Source organism: Lynx canadensis, chromosome A2 (genome assembly GCF_007474595.2).
Source record: "Lynx canadensis isolate LIC74 chromosome A2, mLynCan4.pri.v2, whole genome shotgun sequence".
Lineage (NCBI taxonomy): Eukaryota > Metazoa > Chordata > Mammalia > Carnivora > Felidae > Lynx > Lynx canadensis.
In genome coordinates, this window is record NC_044304.2 from 159,156,471 (window position 1) to 159,181,171 (window position 24,701).

Genomic DNA, 24,701 nt, shown 5'->3' on the forward strand with positions numbered 1-24,701 from the left:
TTAAAATAGTGAAATAACAGGGCACCTGGGTGGCTCAGTCGGTTAAGCATCCAACTTCGGCTCAGGTCATGATCTCGCGGTTGGTGAGTTCGAATCCCGCGTTGGGCTCTGTGCTGACAGCCCAGAGCCTGGATCCTGTTTCAGATGCTTTGTCTCCTTCTCTCTCTGCCTGTCGCTTGCGCATGCTCTCTCTCTCTCAAAAATAAATAAACATTTAAAAAATTTTTAAAACTGGTGAAAGACTTGCCATAAGGATCAATACAGAATGGGTGGCTTAGTCGGTTAAGTGTCCGACTCTTGATTTTGTCTCCGGTCGGGATCCCAGGGCTATGGGATCGGGTCCCGTGTTGGGCTCCGTGCTGAGCATGGGGTCTGCTTAAGATTCTCTCTCCCTCTGCCCCTCCCCTGCTTGTGTGTACGTGTGTGTACTCTCTCTTTCAAAACAAAAACAAAAACAGATATATACAGAATGTGCAATGACTGGCACTTGATGGTAGATTGATTTTAGTTAATTAATTTTGTTAATTTAATTTTGGGGTCATTTTTGAACACATTAAATATTATGCAGATCTATGAGTAAGTACTCAATAGAGTCGATAAATATTGCAAAATCATTTGTAATTGTTTCATTTATTTCTTTAAGTTTTTAATTTTAATCCCAGTATAGTTAACATACAGTGTTCTATTACCTTCAGGTGTACAATATAGTGATTCAGCAGTTCTACACATTACCCAGTGCTCATCAAGATAAATGTACTCTTAATCTTCTTCACCTATTTCACCCATCCCCCCTCCCCCCCCCCCCCCCCGCCGTTTGTTCTCTATAGTTAAGAGTTTATCTTGGTTTGTCTTTCACTCTCTTTTTAATTTCCTTGTTCATTTGTTTATTTCTTAAATTCCACATATGAATGGAATGAAATCATATGGTATTTGTCTTTCTCTGACAGACTTACTTTGCTTAGCATTCATTACAATCTCTAGCTCTGTCTGTGTTGCACATGGCAAGACTTCATTCTTTTTATGAGTGGGTAGTATTTCATTTTGTGTGTGTGTGTGTGTGTTTCTTCTTTATCAGTCATCTGTCAGTGGACACTTGGGCTGCTTCCTTAATTTGGCTATTGTGACTAATGCTCCAGGAAACATGGCGGGGGCGGGGGGCATATATCCTTTCAAATTACTGTCTTATATTCTTTGGGTAAATACCCAGTAGTGTGATTACTGGACCATAGGATAGTTCTTCTTTAATTTTTCGGGACCCTCCATACCGTTTTCTATAGCAGCTATACCAGTTTGGATTCCCACCAACAGCGCGAGAGGTTCCTTTTCCTCCACATCCTCGCCAATGTTGTTGTTGATTTTAGCCAGTCTGACAGGTGTGAGATGATATCTCATTGTACTCTTGATTTGCATTTCCCAGATGATGAGTGATATTGAGCATCTTTTCATGTGTCTGTTGGCCATCTGGATGTCTTCTTTGGAGAAATGGCTGTTCCTGTCTCAGACATTTATTTCATAATGTGGTAGGGAAGCTAAGGCTTACATTTGGAACAATTAGCAAAGATAAGACCAGAATGTATCTGATTTCCACATATCACGTGTAAATGGTCAAAAAATGAGATAATAATATCGTTCCATTGTCTTAAGAAAGACTTAATTGAAGGAAATAAGGCATATATAATCTATATTAATTTATAATTTATTGTATTAATTTGTAAATATATAGGCTAATGTTATATTCTACACACAGATTAATACTTGAGTCATTTATTTAAAAAGTATACTCATGTTAAAAAGTGTGGCAGAAATTATTAGAACAGTATAAATAATGTATTTAGTGGAGCCTATTTTATAACGTGATAGGTGTTCACTTACCTTACTCACACATGTTTCTGGAAAACCACAACATTTGTAAATTAGAAAGTTTGTGGGCATGAGGAACATATCCAAAAGCGAAAACATTTTTACTCTTAACTTGTCAGCCATATGTGCAGATAGGATAAGCTCGTTTTCTGAAGTATGATGGAAAATATAAAAAGAAATTTGACAATTTTTTCCAGTTTTGAATTTGACTCTCCAAGTATCTGGAAAGCTGGGAAATCAGACAGCGAATATCATTTTAAGTCCTTGAAAATCAGTGCCCATCATATTTGGAGGCTCAGCCGAAATTGTTTATAAACGACTTTTTCATTATATTAATCAAAACTTGAGTGTCTTTTAAAAATAGATCACTGTGGTAAGCTCTGAAGATTGGAGACACTTTGAACACAGGGTCTCTTGCCTGAAGAGTTTTACAATCTCTAGGAAGGTAGAAAATATTTATAATTAAAATTTTAAAATGAGCAACTTTTCCAGTAGTAAAAGCTACGTGATTTCCTTGCAAAAAGGCCCAGGCAAAATTAACAATTACATTTGTTCATAGATAATGAGGGTATGAATTGGAAATGATAGGATCATAAAAATGGTGGAGAAAGGTGGTCACTGGAAAATTATATTCTGAGACGTATTCTAGGGTGTGTCAGCAGTTGCTAGTGAATTCTTGTCACTGTATTTTCAGTGGCTCAGAAAACTTCTTGGGCCCATCTGCCAGACCATGACTGGGTCCTGCTTCACCACCAGCCCGAGTTGGTCCAATGAGTTTATTCATCAGTTTCTGTCTGAGATTGGTAAAGTACGTGTAGCAGACATTCATTTTCACAATTTCCAGATTCCTGGCCATGGAAACGTAAACGCTTAAGATAGATAGTCAGTGAATTTGGAAAACATTTGTTTCTTCCCCTCCAGAAATTTTGAATATTCTTTTCAGGAAAAGGAGGAGGACTGAAAACTTCACCCAGAGAAAAAGAATCTCCTCTTGTGGTTTTCCTTGTCCTCATTTTCTTATTTCTTGTGTCATCGTCTTCTCCCTACTCGCACCCAACAGGAAGATGGATAGGGTGAGGTAGAGAAAACGTGAGGACACTAATGAGAGAAAACACTGGTTCCGATCTCTTCAAATAATAAAAATTAGCAGTAAGACAACACAGTCCTGACTTACATGAAATTTCCTCTTTCTCACAACCATGTGGTATCAGGCAAAAAGAAGTGAAATGCTGCTTTCACTCTGAATATTAAATTTATCATTTCATACATTGAGACAAAATCTATTAAAATCCAAAAGGAATAATGAAGGGCATTTGAACACTGGTAATTCTAAAATTTTTCAATAAAGTGTAATTTTTAACTGTTTAGGTGGGGCTGGAAATGTTAAAAACTTGTAAATGCTTTAATACATACTTACAGGGTAGGTATGTGATTTCCAGAAATTTATCTCAATTTTATTATTATTATTTTGTGTGTGTGTTAATTTATTTTGAGAGACAGTACATGCACTTGTGCTTGCAAGGGAGGGAGAGAGAGAAGAGAGGAGAGAGAGAGAGAGAGAGAGAGAGAATCCCAAGCAGCTTCCACACTGTCTGTGCAGGGCCCAAAGCAGGGCTTGATCATAACCTGAGCTGAAATCAGTTGTCAGACGCTTAACCCACTGAGCCACCAAGGCACCCCATCTCAATTCTATAATTATATTGTAGTCAATATGTATGGCCTAGGTAATTTAATATCAAAAAGGAACATTTATTTCATTATGTAAAAAAAAATTGTTTCTGGACAATAGTGTCTACATGAGAGAGATCATTCCAGCCTCATTTGGAAATGTCAGTATTAGTATTTGCAACAATTAGAGAACTTTGCTAAGGAGAGAAATAACTTCGATCATTTAACACCTATTTAGGTGCTATTGGAACAGGAGGCATTTACAAGAGGCAATTTCCTAAATAAAGTGTATTTCGAAGTGTATTGTTCATCGCTGACTTTAAAGGAAGTAAGTAATATTAAGTATAATTATGACATACTTTCATGGAACAATGTCATATTGATATTGTAATTTAATAGTTACAGGATATTTGTAATTATATTTTATTAAATTTTTTTAATGCTTATTTTTGAGAGAGAGAGACAGAGTTCTAGTGAGGGTGGGGCAGAGAGAGAGGGAGACACAGAATCCGAAGCAGGCTCCAGGCTCTGAGCTGTCAGCACAGAGTCCGATGTGGGACTCAAACCCACGAACCATGAGATCATGACCTGAGCCGAAGTCAGACGCTTAACCGACTGAGCCACCCAGGCACCCCTGTAATTATTTTTTCATGCTGCTAATGGTGATATGCCTCATATGCTTTAAGCACTTACCTTTGGCATTACTGTGTTCTGTACTTCACAACTCTTCTGATTTTAATAACATTTCACTTAGTTGGATTGCTGCATACTGTGGGATGGATAGTGGCTGAGTTTTATTCAAGAGGGGTGCATTTATAAAATGCTAGAAAGTGCAGAAGTTCTTAGAAAATATTCCTCGTGTTCTCATCACAGTCGATTTCATGCCAGTTGTTTTTAAGGAATATAGTGTTAAATGAGGTTATTTCAGAATTGAGTAATATATCACTTCAAACAGAGCAATATAGAACTTGATATATATGTTTTTTACACTTTCAGTGTATTTGCAGCTTAACTTCAACATTGTCTATACATCAAAGGCTTAGCCTTCAAGTTTGACAGTCAATGAACTATAGCCTACAAGTAGTAGATGATTATCTATAAAAAAGCCATACAGTGTCTCTATCTATATCTCAGATTATAGTCTGTACAAAAGTATGTTCTTTAGCAGATGATCAGTTTACTTAAAACATCAACAGGAAGTTATACGTGGGTGTTTGTTGGGCATTGAGGACTAGTCCGCAGCGGCCATTACTGGAGCTGGTATGGAGGAGGTGGGTGTAGAAGTGGGAACTTCATAGAGCACACCTGTTAATACGAGCATGAACCATCTGGCAGATTCTGAATCGGTGGATCTGGGTGGGATCTAAGAGGTGGCATTTCTCAAAAGCTCTCACACGACGCTTATGCAGAGAGTGGTTGTGGACCACACATTGAATAGGGAGGTTTTAAACTCGGAATCTTGAAAGAACATATGTCTTGCTTATTTTGAAATTTAGCACACTCTAATTGGGGAAAATTGAAAACCTGTATCATTATCTATCACTATTAAATATGTTGGGTGCAAAGAGAAGGTACAATAATGTAGTCTGTGATGCAGTTTTGAGGAAAAACATGCAAGAAGATGTAGATACTGGGTTATCGTTGGGTAGTTTTGAACCATTTATATAATCTCTCTAAATTTTGGTTTTGCATTATAATATTAGAGAGTTGAACTAGATTATCGCTAAAGTCCATTACAATTTTAAAGAGTTTTCTTTTTTAAGTGTATTTATTTTGAGAGAGAGAGAGAGAGACAGAGAGAGGGAGAGAAGGAGAGAGAGAATCCCAAGCAGGCTCCCGTTGTCAGCAAAGAGCCCAGTGCTGGGCCCAGTCTCGTGAACCGTGAGATCATGACCTGAGCCGCAATCGAGAGTCTGATGCTTAACCAACTGAGCCACCCAGGAGCCCCTAGTCCGTTACAAATTTAAAAAATCTATCATCCCAGTCTCCTAGACTTTGCAGTCTTAGAACAAAATAGCACCTCTTCCAAACCTCAGTCTCTCTCTCTCTCTGTCTCTCTCTCTCTCTCTTAAAAATTTTTAAAAATGTCTAACAGGATCTTTGGGATAGAGTCTCAAAAGAGTTTCCAAAGCTGAAATAATATTATGTATTTAAAATAGTTAACAAATTGCCTTACCAATTGTAAGTACTCAATTACTGTTACTTTTTAGGAACATTATTGTACAGATTAGATAAATCAAATCCTAGAAAGTGACATAACTTGTCCCAGGACATACAGCTTTTTAAAGATACGCTAAATGACACTAAAATAACAAAATAGCTATGCAAAGACAGTCATCATCATAGACTATCACAAAAGGAGAAATAAGAGCTTGCCTTTCTCTGTTAAAACTGATAGAATTCTACCCAAATCAATCTAATCTCAGTTACCAAGTTACTCAATCCTCGTGTCTGATAAAATGTGTGTGTATATGTACTCCTTTTTTGTTCTAATAATGTAATAAAAAATTGTTTACTGATCTGCGGATATCTCCAGGTTGTACAGTATGATGTCATGTTTGTAAAACATGTCATTTATTGACATAAAATTGTTATTTACTGTCTCGTCTTTTCAGTTTATAAGCAAATAACATATTTCTATACCTGAATAAATAGAAAAAGGTCTAATCAAGGGAGCAAGATTGATCAGTGTCCTCTGTGCCCTTCTTAGTAGTGAGTGTGATTTTTACAACATGTACAACCAGAAATTACTATATAGGCATGATAGATAGCTGCCAATAGTCTTGTTTTCCTCCCAAAATTACATGGCATTTATGCCAATATGGTGAGTTTTTTCACTTAAAACAGACAGTCTGGTCCATCTTTCCTACAAAATCGACTGACACGTGACCACAAAACATTACTATTAACATATTTTGTATCTTTTTAAATTTTTTTTAATGTTTATTTATTTTTGAGAGAGAGAGAGAGCACGCGCGCATGAACAGGGGAGAGGCAGAGAGAGAGAGAGGGAGACACGTGTCCGAAGCAGGCTCCAGGCCCTGAGCCGTCAGCACAGAGCCCGACGCGGGGATTGAACTCACAGGCTGTGAGATCATGACCTGAGCTGCAGTCAGGCGCCCCAGCATATCTCATATCTTAAATTACCTGCCATTGCGGCCCTGAATTTCAGGAACTGATTGCAGGGGGGGGAGTGAGGACAGACAGCCTGGCTGTGAGCTCAGGAGATGTTAGCCTGGTTTGTCGGTGTGGGTTCCGAGGCACACCCGATGGAAGTTCATGCCGTGCTGTCCCGCGGGATTCGAGGCCGCAGAAAAACAGACTGGTGGTTTCTTTCTTCTGGTTCGGCGGGGTTGTTTCTCAGACAGGGCCTCCGGAGGATCATTAATAATGTCCACATGCACCGATTTCCTAAACTTGGGAGCAGGTGGCCACAGTTGAGAACCTCGCACCCTTGTGTATCCCCCAGGCCAGCACTTTGATTGAATATCCAGCAATTCGATTTCCGTGGTGGGGCGTACCTTCGTTTACGTGGCTGTGGTCGGCTTCACGTGTCAAACCAGCAGAGTCAGCGTGCGCGACGGATTTATACAAAGCCCCACGCGGGAGCAGGTGAAACATTTTAGCACCTCGCTGCGTGATGTAAGATAGAAACACCCCGCGTGGCTCTTTCTCGTGACGGAACCAACAAGCGGCTGCGATAGGAAAAGCGGATTTGCAGACTTGAAACGGGAAGACATTAGCCACAAGCCCCAGCGCCAACCACAAGTTCTTCACCTGTGCTAGGTATTCTGTAACTTTTCTCCGGCCCTCTGCCTCGGGGCATCCTTCGTCCTGTCTCGTAGCAGAGAATGCGTACACTGCTACGAACTGCAACGTGAATATCCCATGTTGATCAGCTGGAAACTCTGGTGGTGTTTGTTTTTTTTTTTTAAGACTGGTAAGTAATTGGATATTTTTGAATCATGAAATTGCTCTGAGAATATAATTTTGAACATTCGAGCAGGCCGTGCTCTACGGTTCTGGAAAAGGTAATACACTATTTAAATACGCCAGGGAGGCTCAGTCGGTTGGGCTGCAGACTTCGGCTCAGAGCGTGATCTCACAGTTGGTGGGTTCGAGCCCCGCGTGCTTCGGATTCTGTGTCTCCCTCTCTCTCTGCCCCTCCCCCGCCCACGGTCCCTCTCCTTCACAAATAAATAAACATTTAAAATAAATAAATAAATACCCACTTACTTGCCACGCAAGAGAGGAATGTTCCGTTCATCTTTAAGGACATAGTGGGATTTTTTTTTTTTCTTGAAGTGTCCTTGGTATCTTCTTCACTTCTATTTTGTAGTTTCAGGATTTTATTTAAATTCCAGTTAGTTAACATATAGTGTAATGTTAGTTTTACGTGTAGAGTTTATGGATTCATCACTTACATACAAATTCCAAGTGCCCTCCTTAATCCCCATCACACATTGAGCACACCCTCCCCTCCCCTCTGTCAACCCTCAGTTTTGTTCTCTCTCCTTAAGAGTCTTTTATGGTTTGTCTCTCCCTCCCCCTCCCCATCTATGTTCATCTGTTTCTTTTCTTAAATTAAACATATGAGTGAAATCGTATGGTGTGTGTCTTTCTCTGACTGACTCACTTTGCTTAGCATAATTTACACTGTCTCTCTCTCCTTTCACATTATTGCAATGGCAAGATTTCATCTTTTTTTGGTGGCTGATAGCTTTTTTGATGGTAATAGTCCATTGTATGTATAGATATACCACAACTTCTTTATCCATTATTCCTTCTTATCTTTTGCTTCACGTCAAGAAATAATTAGTACTTGGAAGAAGAACGTGGCTCTCTTGCTTACTCTGTACCATCAAAACCTTAATTGGTGTCACTTAAACATGTTATTAAGAGTCTAAGAACGATGAAAACATGTATGCTTTTGTTAAAACTGAGCCTCTAATTTTATAGATACTAATGGAAGAGTTTTTGAAAAAAAAAAAAAAAAACCAAATGATAATTTTTGTGTACCATAACTTAGTAGTTTGCCCAAAGATAGGACCAAGGATACTTTTCTAACGTGTAATTACAATTTAAATTAAGTAGTTTTAAATGAAATTGTAATTTAAAAGTAAATTGTAAAAATTAAGTGAGGAAAGACCCCATTATACCTAAATCTATACATCTTTAAAAGATTATTAAAGGATTATTGAGTACTTCTTCATGAGTACCATAGTTAACTATATTAATGGTGGGGAATCTTCTTTGAAAATTATGCTTAATTTTTTTTCACTGAAAGTTTGTTTTTATGAAGTATATTCCTTGCATCTTATAAAGCTAAAACCCAATGTGTGGCATAATTTAAGTAAAGCATCCTAAGAGAATAAACATTCTCAAGTTTTCAAACTGTAAAACTTTAGCTATAAATTGATGACAAATGTCACATTGTCACTTTAGCATTCTTCTTCTGGGAGTTCTATGAGGAAATAGGTGTGAAATGATATTTCCCAACTTTCTTTACTCTGAAAAATAAAATGCATTTTGTGCACTGAATTTCGAAATGGTAGGGAAGGTCTAAGGAATGCAGAATTGTTGGTACCCTCCATTTTATTTATTAGGTACTTTCATTGTTTCCATCTCAAAAATTTTTAATTAATTTTTCATATTGATTGTTTTCTTGTTAGTACTGAGAGCTTAATGTGTTTCTGTGTAGTTTTCATAAAAGTGATCTTGTGATGCTTCTATTAACTTTGTTAATAACACTATAATGAAAGTGGCCGTGAGTGAGCTGAGATGTTGAACAGCAAGGATGATGTCATGCACACGTATTAAGGAAATTGGGGAAGTGGAGTGAGAAGTATAACCTTTGAACACCCAGATCTTGGAGTCTATTTTCAGTTTGGCTCAACAATTGTGTACCTTATGATGTACCTTAAAATATGTTAGTTAGGGGCGCCTGAGTGGCTCAGCCAGTTAAGCGTCTGGCTTCAGCTCAGGTCACGATCTCACAGTTTGTAGGTTCGAGCCCCGCATCAGGCTCCGTGCTGACAGCTCGGAGCCTGGAGCCTGCTTCAGATTCTGTGTCTCTCTCTCTTTCTGTCCCTCCCTTGCTCACACTCTGTCTCTCCCTCTCAAAAATAAACATTAAAAAAATTAAAAGAAATATGTTGCTTATATAGTTGAAATTTCTCTAAATAAAACTCACCTTATTTAAGTAACATAATAAAAAAAAAAACTTTAAAAAAGACATTTGCAAATGATTTACATACCCCATGCCTTCTTAACTGAAATACAGTGTAAATTTATCCAGAATACTGAGGGATGTGACTATATACATTTATTAAATATACTATTTTGATGATTATTTCAGTCACCATTCAGGTCTGTGGAGCTGCTGTTTTGCCACTAAATGGCTTGAGAGCACCAGACTTCGCTATTTTAGTCTGTCAATGCCCAAATTCTCTTTTGACTCCTCAGTTTTAAATTAAAAAGGACTTCTAAAACCATTAGGAAACATATGGGTAGGTCTTCCTGTATTCAAGTTTGCACTAAACCTCTCCTGCCACAAAACTCTATACACTGCAGAGTTTCTTCTGGGCTTCTGATTAATTTTCTTTAAAATTCTGTGAGTGGCATTTGGGTTTTTCATTCATTTTTATCAACGCACACACACTTCACCCGGTCTGTCCGTTATTTTTAAAACATTGATCTGTTGCGCGAATGGAATAGATTTTGTGTTAGCCCCACATTCAACTGAGGGCCTCTGTTAAAGAAGTCTGTGGTATTAGAAATGTTTTTAATGCCCACAAACATCAGTTTTCTCATTTGTAACATAATTGGAATAATACCTCCTCGGGTTTCCTGCGAGGAAGAAGAAATGAGGTGACAGATAATCGAGTGCATAGGGCCGTCAGTGGCACAATGTCGGTATTTCATAAATGTCAGTTCTCGGTGCATAATCTTTGTGTAGAATGAGCATGTGCCTCATGAACGGTCTTAGGGATTTGGCATCCCTGTTAGCTCCAGCCCTTGGTGGGAATGTCTGCGCGGCTGAAGGACATCGCTCCGGCAGATGTCACCCCCTCACACCTGGCTGCCTACCACTCTTTAATTTGGTTGCCTGCCAACTTTGTTTCGGAGTATACCTAACTAGGGTTAGGCGCTTCTAGTGCTGAAGAAAACCCCCTTCCAAAAATGCGGCTTGTAGACAACTCACTACAGCGAATGAACTAGAAAGGAGAAGAGAGATTCCCTGTGATGTCAAAGGATGGATGAGGAAGCGGAGGGTTCTGGTACGGCTCCAGGAGTGATGGCGGGGACCACTTCCTGTTCAGTGACTCAAGACGCTGACCTAATCTTCCTCCGTCACGCATGGAAAAGAGAATCTTATCAAGGAGATTTGGCCCAGGAAGGGGACAGCCGTACTGAACTCCTTGCCAGAGTGTACCAAGATGTTTTTGAAGTATTCAGACCTCCCCCTCCCTTCCATTCCTCGGCTCTGACTCCTCTTAGAAGTTGTTCCTTAAAAGATCTCTAGTGCCTTCGTTTGGCTTCCGCATTATCTACAAGTAATACCACCCCCCTCGCCATATTTACCTCACACTTTGTTTTCATATGTTTTTCTGTCCTGATGTGTCGAATATCTCTGGTGAGTAACTTTTCAGAACCATGTCATTGAGATCTGGGAGATAATTAGGCAGGTAGCAGGACAGAGTGTTTGAAATAGGATTCTCACTTGGGGTGGCTGGGTGGCTCAGTCGGTTGAGCGTCCAACTCTTGGTTTCAGCTCGAGTCATGATCCCGGCATCATAGGATTGAGCCCTGTATCTGGCTCTGTGCTTAGCATGGAGCCTGCTAAAGATTCATTCATATTCTCTCTCTCTCTCTCTCCTCTCTCCCTCTCTCCCTCTCTCCCTCTCTCCCTCTCTCCTCTCTCCCTCTCTCCCCTCCCCACCTTACCACTCCTCTCCCTCACTCGTGCTCTCTCTCAAAAAAATACGATTCTCATTTATGGCCTCTCATCATTTCTGTCAATGAAAATATCCATCCCCTTGGGTGTTTTAATTTGGGGATGGGAAATCTGAAGGGCCAACAATATCTCCCAGTAAGTTTCTCTTGGGTATTTAATAGAAGCTATGATTCCAGTTCTCGGCCGGGGCGAGCAATATTGCGTTGATAAGGGATCTTCTCTTAAATCAGCTCCTGTGGCTTATTCTTCACGACAGCAATGACTGTGAGGAGGGGAAAGGAGCATTAATTGGTGCCCACTTTCTCCTCTCCTGGATGAAAAGAGTCTCCAAGAAAGCAGAACCGAAGACGGCATTTTGGAAATCTGCAGTGGTGTTTTTCTTTGTTATAATGAAGAGGCTGCTGGCCATTGACCTGGAGAGGGCGGAGTCTAGAAATGCTAGAACATTGGGCATTCTGCATGTCAGGCCTACCCCACAAAGAATTTCCCACCTCCCAGTGCCTGTGAGATTCAAGCAGATGAAAAATCTGTATAGAAATATCTGAATCTAGAGCCTAACTAGAATTTCAATATGAATTGGAAGTATTTGACATAGTTTTAATAGGCACTGATTTTCCACATACACCTACTGTGTAAATAGAAGAAACTCGGTACTTTTTCAGATCATTCATATGCGTGTTCATCACTTCAAAAAATTTTATTTTATTTTGTTTTATTTTTTTAAATGTTTTTTTCAACGTTTTATTTATTTTTGAGACAGAGGGAGACAGAGCATGAATGGGGGAGGGGCAGAGAGAGAGGGAGACACAGAATTGGAAGCAGGCTCCAGGCTCTGAGCCATCAGCCCAGAGCCTGACTCGGGGCTCGAACTCACGGACCGCGAGATGGTGACCTGGCTGAAGTCGGACGCTTAACCAACTGCGCCACCCAGGCGCCTCCTTTTTTTTTTTTTAATTTTTTTTCAACGTTTTATTTATTTTGAGACAGAGAGAGCACTTCAGAAAATTTTAAATAGTGGTGTTCATGGTATTTGAGTGGCAAATACAACACATTTGGTCAGTCTGCATTTGTTGCTGTTACATTCATGGTGGTTCTAGGTATAAGTAAAACATCTGACTATTATGTCTTCTAGGGTGATAGTCCTTGAGTACTTCCATATTGAAATATGCTATTTATACTATCAGTATCGATCAGTTTCCTTTTTTTTTAACATTAAAATGATTCATATATACGTTTTGTGCACAGGTGGATTATAGTGTAATGAACTGTAATGAGGGTTACGAAAAGGAAGTTAACGAATGTTTATTTATACAAATGAGGCATTGGACTTTGATACGGTTAAGAACCGTTGGTCTAGGAACCACCATCACTATGGTGTCCCTTGTACGTATTGGCTTCTTATCTACAGGCTAGGGGACACTGTTTTGACCTAGTTCTTTTTTTAGTTGAAGGGGTGTAGCCCTCAATGCAAAAGGAAATCGCTGTCAAGTCGGTTTGAAATAGGGTTACCAGCATCTCCTTTCCAAGAGATGGCTTTCCTAGCAGCTTTAAAGGATAACCATGTCCCCTTTTGCTGGCCAGAGACAAAAATTTAATTGTGAAACACTGAGAAATACAATATTCATCTACTTGTAAAGTTAATACTTGTGCATAAGTGTTCTATATTTAAAAAGCAGTTATATCCTTAAAAACTTTGGACTCATTTGTGAATTCTTTTATCATACATTTCAAGAAAACTCAACCTTAATGTTTTTTTGGGTCACCTTCCATGGTTTTCTTTCAAGCATTAAAACTATGGTCCTGAGGACTATTCATGAGTGTAAATAATCTAGTTTCCCTTTATTTATTATTTATAGGCATTATTAAGTTCCACTAATGTTGGGACACCTGGGTGCCTCGGTTAAGTGTCTGACTCTTGGTTTTAGCTCAGGTCATGATTTCATGGTTTGTGGGTTTGCACCCCGCATCAGGCTCTTTGCTGACAGTGTGGAGCCTGGCTGAAAATCTGTCTCTCTCCCTCTCTCTCTCTCAATCCGTCCCTCCCCTGCTCACATTTGCTCTCTCTCAAAATATAAACGTTAAAAAAAATTCCACTGTTGGAATTTTAATGTTGCATGTTACAGATTCATGTCAGATGCATCTTACAGATTCATTGCACTAATGTTGCATCTTACAGATTCATGTGAATTTCCATAGGGGAAAATTCAATTGCATGTAATTTGCAGCTCGGGGTGAGGTTAACAAAAGAAGTGTAGCACGTGTTCATTGTTCACCTTCTCTAACTCACTATTCCTTAACAGTGTGGTTCACCAGAGAAGATGATCTCAAACAGGGTTCATCACTGATTCCTGTGGATAGTTCAGAGATACTGAGTGCTTGCTGCTATATCTTCTGTTGTATTTTCTCAGCTGTACACGCGCTGAAGTGACCCTGTATCTCCTCATTACTGACCTGCACCTTACAATGTTGCAGGTGACTTCAGGAGTCATCACACCACGGGATATGTTAGAAACGTTTGCATGAGAGTCCCAACATTTAAGCCTGGGGCTCCTTCTAGACTACCGGAAGTCCGTATGAATTAGAAAAAAGTTGACCCTCATCCTTGGCAGATGTAGCCCCAGAGTTCAGGGATTGGTGAGCACAGGGTTCCTTTCAGCCCCCCTCCTTTTCCTCCTCTGAAGAGAGACATTGCCTTTCACAGCTTTGTGGGCAGTTTGTGAAGTCTCTTTCCACTAGGGATTTGCCTCCTCAGCTGGGCACCTTTGTACAAGGTAAAAACTGCGTGCATGTGCATGGTGGTCTTAAACACGATCTTGACCATGGAGGAAAAAGAAATAGAAGACACCCAAGTGTTCGACCAAGTAGCAGCTACAAAGGAATGAAAGAGTTTTTATAAGAAAACAAGAAGGAAATGGATGGAAGGGAGAAATTAAACATAGTGAAATCTGGCCATAGCCAATTTAATCCCTTTTATGCTTTTCACATTCAAGGGTGATCCTCTCTATCCCTAACGAACAGAATATAAACCTTATGCCATAAATTGATTACATTCTATGTAAACTTTCATTCGGTACGATTCTAATTCTGATTTCTCTTCAAATTCTATATGAGATAATAAATCTCTTGGCTTATGGCATTAGATAACCATCCTACCTGACTGACTATAGAGAATGATTTCATGGTTGTAGATATTCTTTCAAATTTCTATAGAATAAAAATGGAAAACTTGAGGCAATTTTCTTCAAATTTCACTTCTTTTTTGTTATGCTACTTTAAAAGTCATTCCAAAATAAGGAACTTAAATTAACTTTCTCCTGAAGTCACAAGTGAGAAAACAGAGATAATGGATTCTACTTTGTTAATGATATGCCTAAAATTAGACATTAAGTTATTAAAATTTTAGGTTTTTTATGAATGAGGACAAAAGCCTCATTTCTAAATCTTGTCACACTTAAATTATGCTGTCTCATTTGAGTTCCCAATGGATTAAGTCCAGTCTTATGATGTCGCTCCTATAAACTTATTTTTATCCAAATGACATAACCTCCAGAAATACATCATTTGAAAACTTTCTTCAAAATGGCTTGCATTATAGCTCGGCTTTACTATGGAATAAAGGGAATCTATAAGTTTTCTTTTCCAGTGTCTACAAAATATCCAATTTCCTAAAGAAATTATTGGCTAACTGTATTGTGTTTCCTAAAATCATTTGTTTAGGGAATAAGACTATTTTATAAATGAGTTTACAGTCTTATTTAGAGTATCATAGACCTATATCGCATTAACTTAAATATGAATATGGCACTTTCTGTGTGTCAGTATTTCCCCACACAAGGGTTTTTTTTTTTTTAAATCACATTAAAAATATTTAAAAAAACTGTTTTATTGCACTCCTTCCTGGTCCCAGGCTTAAATTTGGCGAGGGCATATAGGGGTCAGTGGATGAGAGAGAGAGAGAGAGAGAGAGTGTGTGTGTGTGTGTGTGTGTGTGTGTGCGTGCGCGCGCGCGCATCGCTGACATTGTTTTAGAAGTTCAAAGTCTGAGATGCTGTTGGTCATTTTCATAGTTTAAAGCAAGTGACTACAGCCGTAACCTTCATGTCCATGATGAGAGCAAAAGAAAGAATCAAGAGTGAAGGGCAAGATGCTTCCCAGCGTGGTCTCCCTTCAGAGTACGCCTGAAAGCCTCACCCAAGGACTTGTATTCACGTCTCTTTGACCAGGATGGTGTTCACATGGCCTCTCTTGTTTCCAAATGAGACTAGAATATTTTGCATTTCAGCTGGACAGTCTGCTATCCCCAAACCAAATTAGGGTACTATAGTAAGGAAGAAAAGAGAACAGAGACTGGCCAGGCGACTAGAAATCTTGGAAGCAATACCTGGGAGAAAGGGGAGACGTTCTATATTTGGAAAAGAACAGAAGCCTTTATGTGTCCTTGATCCAGAATGAGTAGAGAGAGAAAAATTGCCTGTGTGCTGGTTTCCCAGTGGAGTTTCACAGAGAAATAAAAATGGGTCCCCTCTGCATCTCAAGCAGCTCTCAAATATGTTGTCCATGCACCTAGCAGTGGCCATGCTCCCTCCAATATGGTTTTATTTTTAGCAACGGACTCGGAAAGAAATCTCACAGGGAAGAGGCTCCGAGACGGGTTTACACTTGTGAAAATCAATGTTTGAAGTGTAAGTACCTCACAGTCTCTACCAAAATGGAGTGTGCTGGTATCCCATTTCTTGAAGGCAGGTAAAGAGAAGTCTAGCTCTCCAAACAGGGCAAATGAAGCAGATATTTGCCTTTAGGAGAAGTCATGAGTTTGTAGCCACGAGGTTGTTCAATACCTCGGACAAAATGGAGTGTTTACCATATCATTCTGGTAACGCAATCTGTTTGTTAGATGGTTGCAAAACTAAAAACTAAAAATAAATACAAGTGACAATAGAATTTAGGGCTACTAATCTCCAAAGGATATATTTTACTTTAGGAATATTTTATTACATTTAAGAATAGCATCACCTCCAGATCAGCAGATTAATGGTGAGCACAGGGAAACGATGGTCGGTGGGAAAGAATATATTATTTATGTCAGAACCTTTTAAGCTTTCTTGTAGCTTCACTTACTTGATTTTAAAAAGGCAACTTAAGAATATTGCAGGTTTTCAAGAATTACAGCAATGTATTTCTCATTTGAAAGTTTTCAGATTCTTTTCATTATGCAAACTTTACATGTGATGGAGGACGGATTTCAAGGTTAAATTTTCGGACCAAGACTTTATTAAGAGTCCGCTGTCATAAAGTGGGCTAATGTGAGGCCACAGAATGTTTAAGTTGCATCCTCAACCATGGGAAGTTTACGAGTTAATGGAGAAGGTGATACACATGTGATTAGATTTGATTTTGATTTTCCCCCGGCCCACCCTGTTAATCAAAATATAGACCTAATCACTATTGATATACTTTGTTCTTGTTAACATTTGCCAAGTTATTTGCCTTGACGTTTTTAATCGCCAAGGGATTCCTTCTCTCTAGTGGACGTCTCTGCACTTGAGCACGTGGCTTTGTGTTGTAAAACCCTTAGGATCACCCTGGTAGGCTACTGAATAAGGAGCTACAGGTATGATTTAAAAACTAGTGAGCTAGAACGTTTTTCAAGATCCTCCTGTTGAAGGGGGTGGATCAGATTTCTGGGGGCAAACGTGTTAAACATTGTTTAAAATCTAAGCAACGTATGAAACATTTTCTGAGGAAGGACCCATTCCTCTCTAAGTAATTCTAGATGCTGAAGTATAACCCAGCACCTCTGTATGCATTAGAGGCTTCTTTGGGTAGAAGAGGGTTGTTAGATGGTCTGTATTTCCTTTTCAGGACATGCAGTTTTGTCAGTGAATGGTTTGGGAAGGATGTAAAATCGTATCTGATTAACATGCAGTTTTCCGAGTTGGGCTGCAAGTACTTTAGTTTGCTTCCTGGACAATAAAGAAATAAATCTACAGCCACTGAATACAGGCTTTTGTTTCAGACAAATGACACCCTGGAGTGAGCACTTCTGCTTCTCATTTGTCATCAAAATACTGCTCAAGACCCAGTGATTCAAATTGCCAGGGACATTTACTTTGCTTAAATTCAATTGTTCTCCTTCCTTTTTAACATACTGTAGTTAAACACTGGAACAATGGAGCAGTGTCTCTGGGGACCGAATTATGTTTAAATGGGAAGGAAGCACACTCTCTCTTTTGTTTTAGTTCATAAAACTAAAACTGCCAATTAGTCGATGGTACAGCCTGTTCAGAGGAGCTTCATTGAAACAAGCAGGTATGTTTTTACAAGTATGTCTGGTAAAAGGCCGTTATAGGTGGGAAGTTGGCTTAGCCTTGTGGGCTGTACCCACCTAGAAGGTGACGGACATTCACAGCCATTAAATACTGGCTGTTGTAATGCAGATGGTTAGAACGGGAAGCCCACACCCTTCCATCTTTCCCCAGGCTTATACCTGGATCCCATTCAGTGACGGACCCAGGAACTACAGACTCTCTATTCTTGGCCAATCCCTGTGGCCAAGTAGCACGGATGCCTCACCAGTCACTCTAGACTCTCAATGAATGTGAGGAGGATTTACAATAGACACCTATTCTGTTACGTTGACTTCCACAGACAGCGTACATAATGAATTGTGGATATACAGTGGGCAATATAAATATCCCAGTGTCCACTGGGGATCTCATTTTCGGTGGAGGAGAATTTTGATGTCCCGTAGTGACGCTGAGCTTTCTCATTGTTGGTTATTGGACTAAATGTGGCCTTTTTATGAAAATTCTTAAAATACGGGACTTTTGATCAGGAAAATATATACTTTGATGATGTCAAAATGGTCACCTTGAAGTCATTTTTGGATACGGATTGCAAACTCCTAGAAAAATATGCAGTTGTGGCTGCTGCTTTCCTAGGAAACGGGAGTTAGAGTTTTTGGAGATATCAACTTTGTTTACTACAGATTTGACTTCTGCAAAGCTCACCTTAATGAACATCACAATAATGGTCTTTTGTGCTTAAAATGATGCATTAGAATCCCATCAGTACCTTTGCCAACCAGTGAATTATTAATAAGGTGATGATCATTTTAATGAAGCTACTTTATTAGATTTTGATGGATTTTGTGCTAGAGATTGTAGTGAGGCCTTTGAAACATATAGAGTATTTCTCCCAGGGCACATCTTCTGGCTTCATTGAAAACTTCTCTGAAAACTCTTCATTACTCACAATATTGCTTCACCTATTTTATAATGACATGATAGTCACTTTCACAGAAACATAATAGTCTGCAAGTCAAATGTTTAATTTGCTGCAGCACAAGAATTCACTATAGAATTCTCAATGTGGGGTTAATTACATAGTAATGAAAGAGTAATCCTTTTGGGAAAATGCTCTGAGTAACATTGCTCTGTTTCCTCCTGATAAAGATGTGCCTACTTGTTTCATTTTATGCTGGGAAATTCAGAGACAACGTTTAGAAAATATGTGCACAAATAGCGAAGTTCTTATCTTTTGTCAACATGAAAAAATGACTGTGTGTAATTATTACATTACAAAAGCAATCAATAATTAGTAATGCGTAAGATATAACATTCTACCATAGACAGGATAAAATAGTACATTATAAATAAATGGTAATATATTCTGAAGAGAGAAATTGCTAATCTGAAAAAAAAAAACAATAGGGCAGTCACTCAAAATTGTTTCCATCTTTTGAATTTCCTCAAAGAATTCTTTGCCCTCCCTCTCTCTGAAGAGTGTTATAAAGGTAGTTGTGTAATTGTGGGCATACCCTATATGTCAAATACTTCCCTGAGTGCTTATAGTATCTTAGTTAACCTCTCAAACATTTTATTAGCTAGGTAATCTAATTCCTGTTTTCTTAGCTGAAGAAAACAACATTTAAAAAACTTAAAAAAAAAAATCAAAAAATGATTTTTGATTTCAGATGCAAATTCAGATCCATCTGTTTCCAAAGGCTTTGCTGTCATTCATTATCCTATACATCAGCTGTGTCAGTTCATATATATATTGGAGTTTATATTAGAGAAGCTTGAAAAGTTCAAAGAGAAACATTTCCCATCTAATTTGCTCATCATCCTGGGTAGACAGTGGCTAGTGCAATGGCACAGTGTTTGGTTTCCTATGAAACTACGTTAATTATGATGGTAAGGTAAGCTATACATGTGATGATAAACAAATAGCCGGAACCAACAGAATAGAGTCCAGAACTAGACCCACACATATATGATCAATTGATTTTCAACAAAGGCGTGAATGTCATGCCATGGGGGAAGGAAAATTTCTTCAACCACTGGACCTAGAAAACTGGAAATCTATATTGGGGAAAAAAAAAGGCTTGATCCTTATATCATACCACACGCAAACATTAATCTTAGATGGTACTTGGACCAAATATAAAACCATAAACTCAATAGTTTCTAGAAGAAAATAAGGAAAATATTTTCTGGACCGTGAGATGGGCAAAGCTTTCATGGAAAAGGCCCAAGTTGAATTAGCCCTAAAAGGAAACAGAATGACTTTGTTACCTAAAATAGCCCTGCTCTTCAGAAAAATGCAGTAAGAGAATGAAAAATGTAAGCCATGGATAAAATATTCATATTGCATATATTTGATAAAGGACCTTTATCTGGACTATGTAAAGAACTCCTACAAATCAGTTATAAATCAGATGAGCAAAAGACTTGGACAGATTTCAGAGATTAACAACCGGCCAATAAGTGCACAATTAGTGTTCAGTATCACGTCATCGGTTATACGTAAATTAAAATGAAATGCAGCTACACATTATAATTATTGAAATTAAAAAACCTAACAGTACTAACTGTTGGTAAGGCTATGGAGTAATTAAATTCTCATACTTTGCTGGTGGGAATGAAAAACGATACAACAATTTTGGGTGTCTCTTGGGTGGTTTCATGTGCGTGTATGTGTGGTATATCAGTAAAGCTGGGGAAGAGGAAAGCAAAACACACACACACACACACACACACACAATGTTTTACTTTCCTTTTTCTCCACCTTTATTGATCTATAGTTGATATATAACATTGTATAAGTTTAAGGTGTAGGATGTGATTATTTAATATGCATTGTATATTGCAAATTGATTATCACAATAAGATTAGTTAACACATCCATCATCATTTATAACTATTTTTTTGTAGTGAGAGCATTTAATATCTACTTAGCAGCTTTCAAATATGTAATACAGTATTGTTAACTGTATTTACCATGCTGTATATGAGTTCCCCAGAACTTATTCATCTTATAACTGAAAGTTTGTATTCTTTTTTTTTTTTTTTTTGTATATGTGCTGCCGAAGCGAGCACTGAAAGTTTGTATTCTTGACCACTAAACATATGGTCACCCTCTGACATCAATTTCTACTTCTTAGTATTTACTCAGTAGAATAAAAGCATATGTTCACACAAAAAACTTAAAATATATGTTCATAACAGCTATTTTCAGAGAGCCAGAAACTGGAAATCACCCAAAGTTTTATGAAAAGGAGAATGGATAACCAAATAGGTACTATATTAATATAAAATAATTAGCATTATAAATAACTACTGGTGTGCACAACAACAAAGATTAATATCATATCATTATATGAACAATTAGAGCCAGATATGAAAAACATATGTTTATATGAAGTTCAAGAGGAAATGGTCATATATAATACTAAGACCTCAGCTTCAGAGAAAGTGGTATTCAACTGAAGAAACTTTCAGGGGTAATTGATATATTTATACCATATCATTCATTTGACTGATGGATATAGGGGTGAATGTATTTTTCAAAACTCGTCTAACTGGATATTTAAGTTTAGTACTTGTAAAACACACCACAGTAATTTTTACCATTTTGTGAGAAATAGGAATGAAAAATAGGCAAGATTTTTTTTCTCAATAAAAATGAGTTAGATGTATTGTTGTCAAACCATGTGTATCAGCTTGGCATTTGTTTGAAATGTTTCCTGTCTCTGTCCCTGAAGGGTTAGATTTGTTATTTATTTTACATGGACAGTAGGAACCTTAAGCTGATCATTGGATTTTACAAATAGGAAATGACCAAAGGCCTTTTCTCTTACTTTGATTTTTTTTTTTCATTTTAAATATATACAATATTTAATGAGCTCATAGGTCAAAACCCTATGAAAAGTACACAGAGAAAATGGAGTTACATCTGTATTCACTCCAGGTTTTTTGCACTAACCCATATGAATACTAATGTTTTTAGTTTTGGGTATGTCTTCCAATAGGATTTTATTATTTTTTAAATATTTATTTATTTTGAGAGAGAGAGAGAGAGCATGCCGGGGACTGCGAGATCATTACCTAACCCAAAATCAAGAGTCCGATACTTAACTGATTGAGCCATTGAGGTGCCCTCCAATATTACTTTTTGCAAATTTATATGTGTGTGCATTCCTATCTCTCTTATTTTCTAACATAAATATAGCATCCAGTATATTCTGTATGTTGTTTTCTAACTTACCCTCTTAGTTAGGGTATCTCCTTATATTTGTACATGCAGATTTCTGCCTCTATTTTTTGCTTTCAGAATTCTCCATTTTGTGATTGTTGCACAGTCTGTTGCAACAGTTCTTTTCTAATAGACTCTTGGTTTGATGGAGAGAAACACTCTTCATATGTTGTTTATATTTGTGGAGTATATTTTTCCATACTTTCAAAGGTTCTCTTGATTATGTCTCTCTAGTGGTTATTGTTTTATATATAAAAGTTACAGATTTTTACTTATTAATTTAATATATAGATTTTTATTTTTTTTGAAAATTTTTAGTTCTATCTATATCACTTGTTACTACATCACCTTTATGTCCTGCTTTTTTTTCTTGTCGTAGTTGCTTTAAGACCTCCAGTATAATATTAATAGTAATGTTCATAGTGGTTGGCTTCAGAAGGAAACCCCTGTCACATTTTGAGAACAGTCATGTAGAGCTTCCATTTCACCATTATTATCTAAGTTAAATTATTATATCAAAGCCTATCAGAGAGTTCCCACACAGGCCGTATAACAGAACCCATCAACACTTCAACATAAAATACACATTTCATGATTTGTTTCCTGACTTTTTCAGGCACAACTTCACGTGCAATAACTCCCATCAAAATGGAAATACCTTAATCGATTCTCTCTGGCAGAATTGATCTCGAACCTTCGCTTCATACGATTTTTTGCATTGCACATTTATCTTCACCACGGCAACATCGAGCCGTATTTTCTTCCTCTTCCCATTTCATAAATGACGGAAACGTTTAACATGATTGACTTTATATTGCTGTCTGTTTATCTCGCTGTTTCATTACGGTAACGTTTTCGTAACTTAGGATCTTAAAACGCTTCACTTTGTTTCCATGACGTTGTTAGCAAAAAAAAAAAAAAAAAATAATAATAATAATAATAATAATAATAATTAGCAAGAAAAAAAAAATCAAGTACAACTACATGTTCCTGCCAGAGTTCTGTTGACTAGGATACATACAAGTAAGGGTTTCCCATATTTTAGTAAATGTGCCGATGCTTAGTGTATCAGTCTTCCAACTGAAGAACGTCTGGAGGGTGGTTTCTTTGGAAAATGTAGTCGAACTGTAACGAACGCGGAAACGCCGTAGCACAGCTGTGAAGGAACTGGGTGGATTAGGTGGCAGAAGGTTGATGAAACCAGTAGCGTAGAAACTCTTCGAAACATCTGAGGCGATCAGTGCAAAGAAATCTGTGCTTCTGGAGCCTCTGATTTAGGCTGTCTCACGTGGAGGGGCCTAATGAAGGGAAGAGACTACCCACTTTCTAAATTGTGCAGAACAAATACCCTAAAAGGGAAGCGTCTGGATCTTTATTACTTTGGAGACCAAACGACAGTGTACTTTGAAGTTAGTTCCTTATGGTTAGTTTGATTTACTCGACGTGGAAGCATGGTGTGAATCCACTGCTCCATGAATAATACATAGCAGTGATAATCTCTATTATCAGAATGTTTTTATGTATTCGCAAAGTGTGTTTTCTGTGGCTGGAGGAGAAGCAGCAGATTATTAAACTTCAGGTGTTTTTTTTTTTTTTTTTTTTTTTTTTTTATGATCTTCCCTACCTCTTCGGTTTATTCCACCTTTTTGTTTTAAAGATTGCATTGATAAGACATGGTTACAAAAGAAGCAATCTGGAAAACGCTGATCGTTCTTTTTCATTTTGCCTCCTTGTTCCGCTTGTGTTTTGAGGCACAGTATGTGTGTTCATAGAGACTGTGATTGAAAAGGGGGCTTATAATCTTCCTCAGATAGCTTTGCCCTGAGTTTACAATGGATGGTTCGGAGAAAGAACGTGATGATGTCTGAGCTTGTAAAATAATAAAGCACGTTTATTTTTGTGATGCAATGTATTGGTATGAGAGCGGTGTGAAAGGGTTTCTTTGTCTCTCTCCAGTTTTATTTTTAATTTTAATCGTTCTTTAGTCTTACGCAAAATCTGCTTACTTTACAAGACACCTATCTAGATTTTTTCTTTTTAATGATTCTTTTTAATGATTTCTTTTAATGTTTCTTTTTAATGATTCAAGGACTGATTTCATCACACTCACCAAGAATAAAGACTTGATGAGAATAAAACGTATTATTTTGCAACAGCACAGGCAACGATGAGGTCAACAGCCCGCCAAGTCTCTGTTTCGGCTCTTAGGTATTCCTAACACGGTGACAGGGAAGTCAATATTGAGTTTCAGATGACAGCTTGAATTCTGGCAGCACTCTTTAGTTAAGTCGGTCTCATCCGTGCTTCCATCAGCCGCACGCTCTCTGCCCCTAGAATCTCACTGGGCTTTTCGAGAGTGTTCCACTGAGCAGAGAAAGGAAACACCTGACCGTGAGGCAGAGAATGCAGGCATCCAGCTGACAGCTCGAAGGTGCCATTGGACCCTCCTCATCAATTTTCTGAGCACTACTCAGGTCTTCCCAAGGGATGCTTGAAATCTTTTGGACTGTTCTCCGCACCTGGTAAATAGCATCTGTGGACCTGAAGTACCTGGGAAGAAGGCATTCCTCTCCTCCAAAGCCAACAGGGGAGAATCTTTATTATCTTGAGACAGTTGCCTTTACAAGTCTGTGATCTACAGATTAAGGATGTCGAAATTGCACACTGTGCTTTTGTCCTC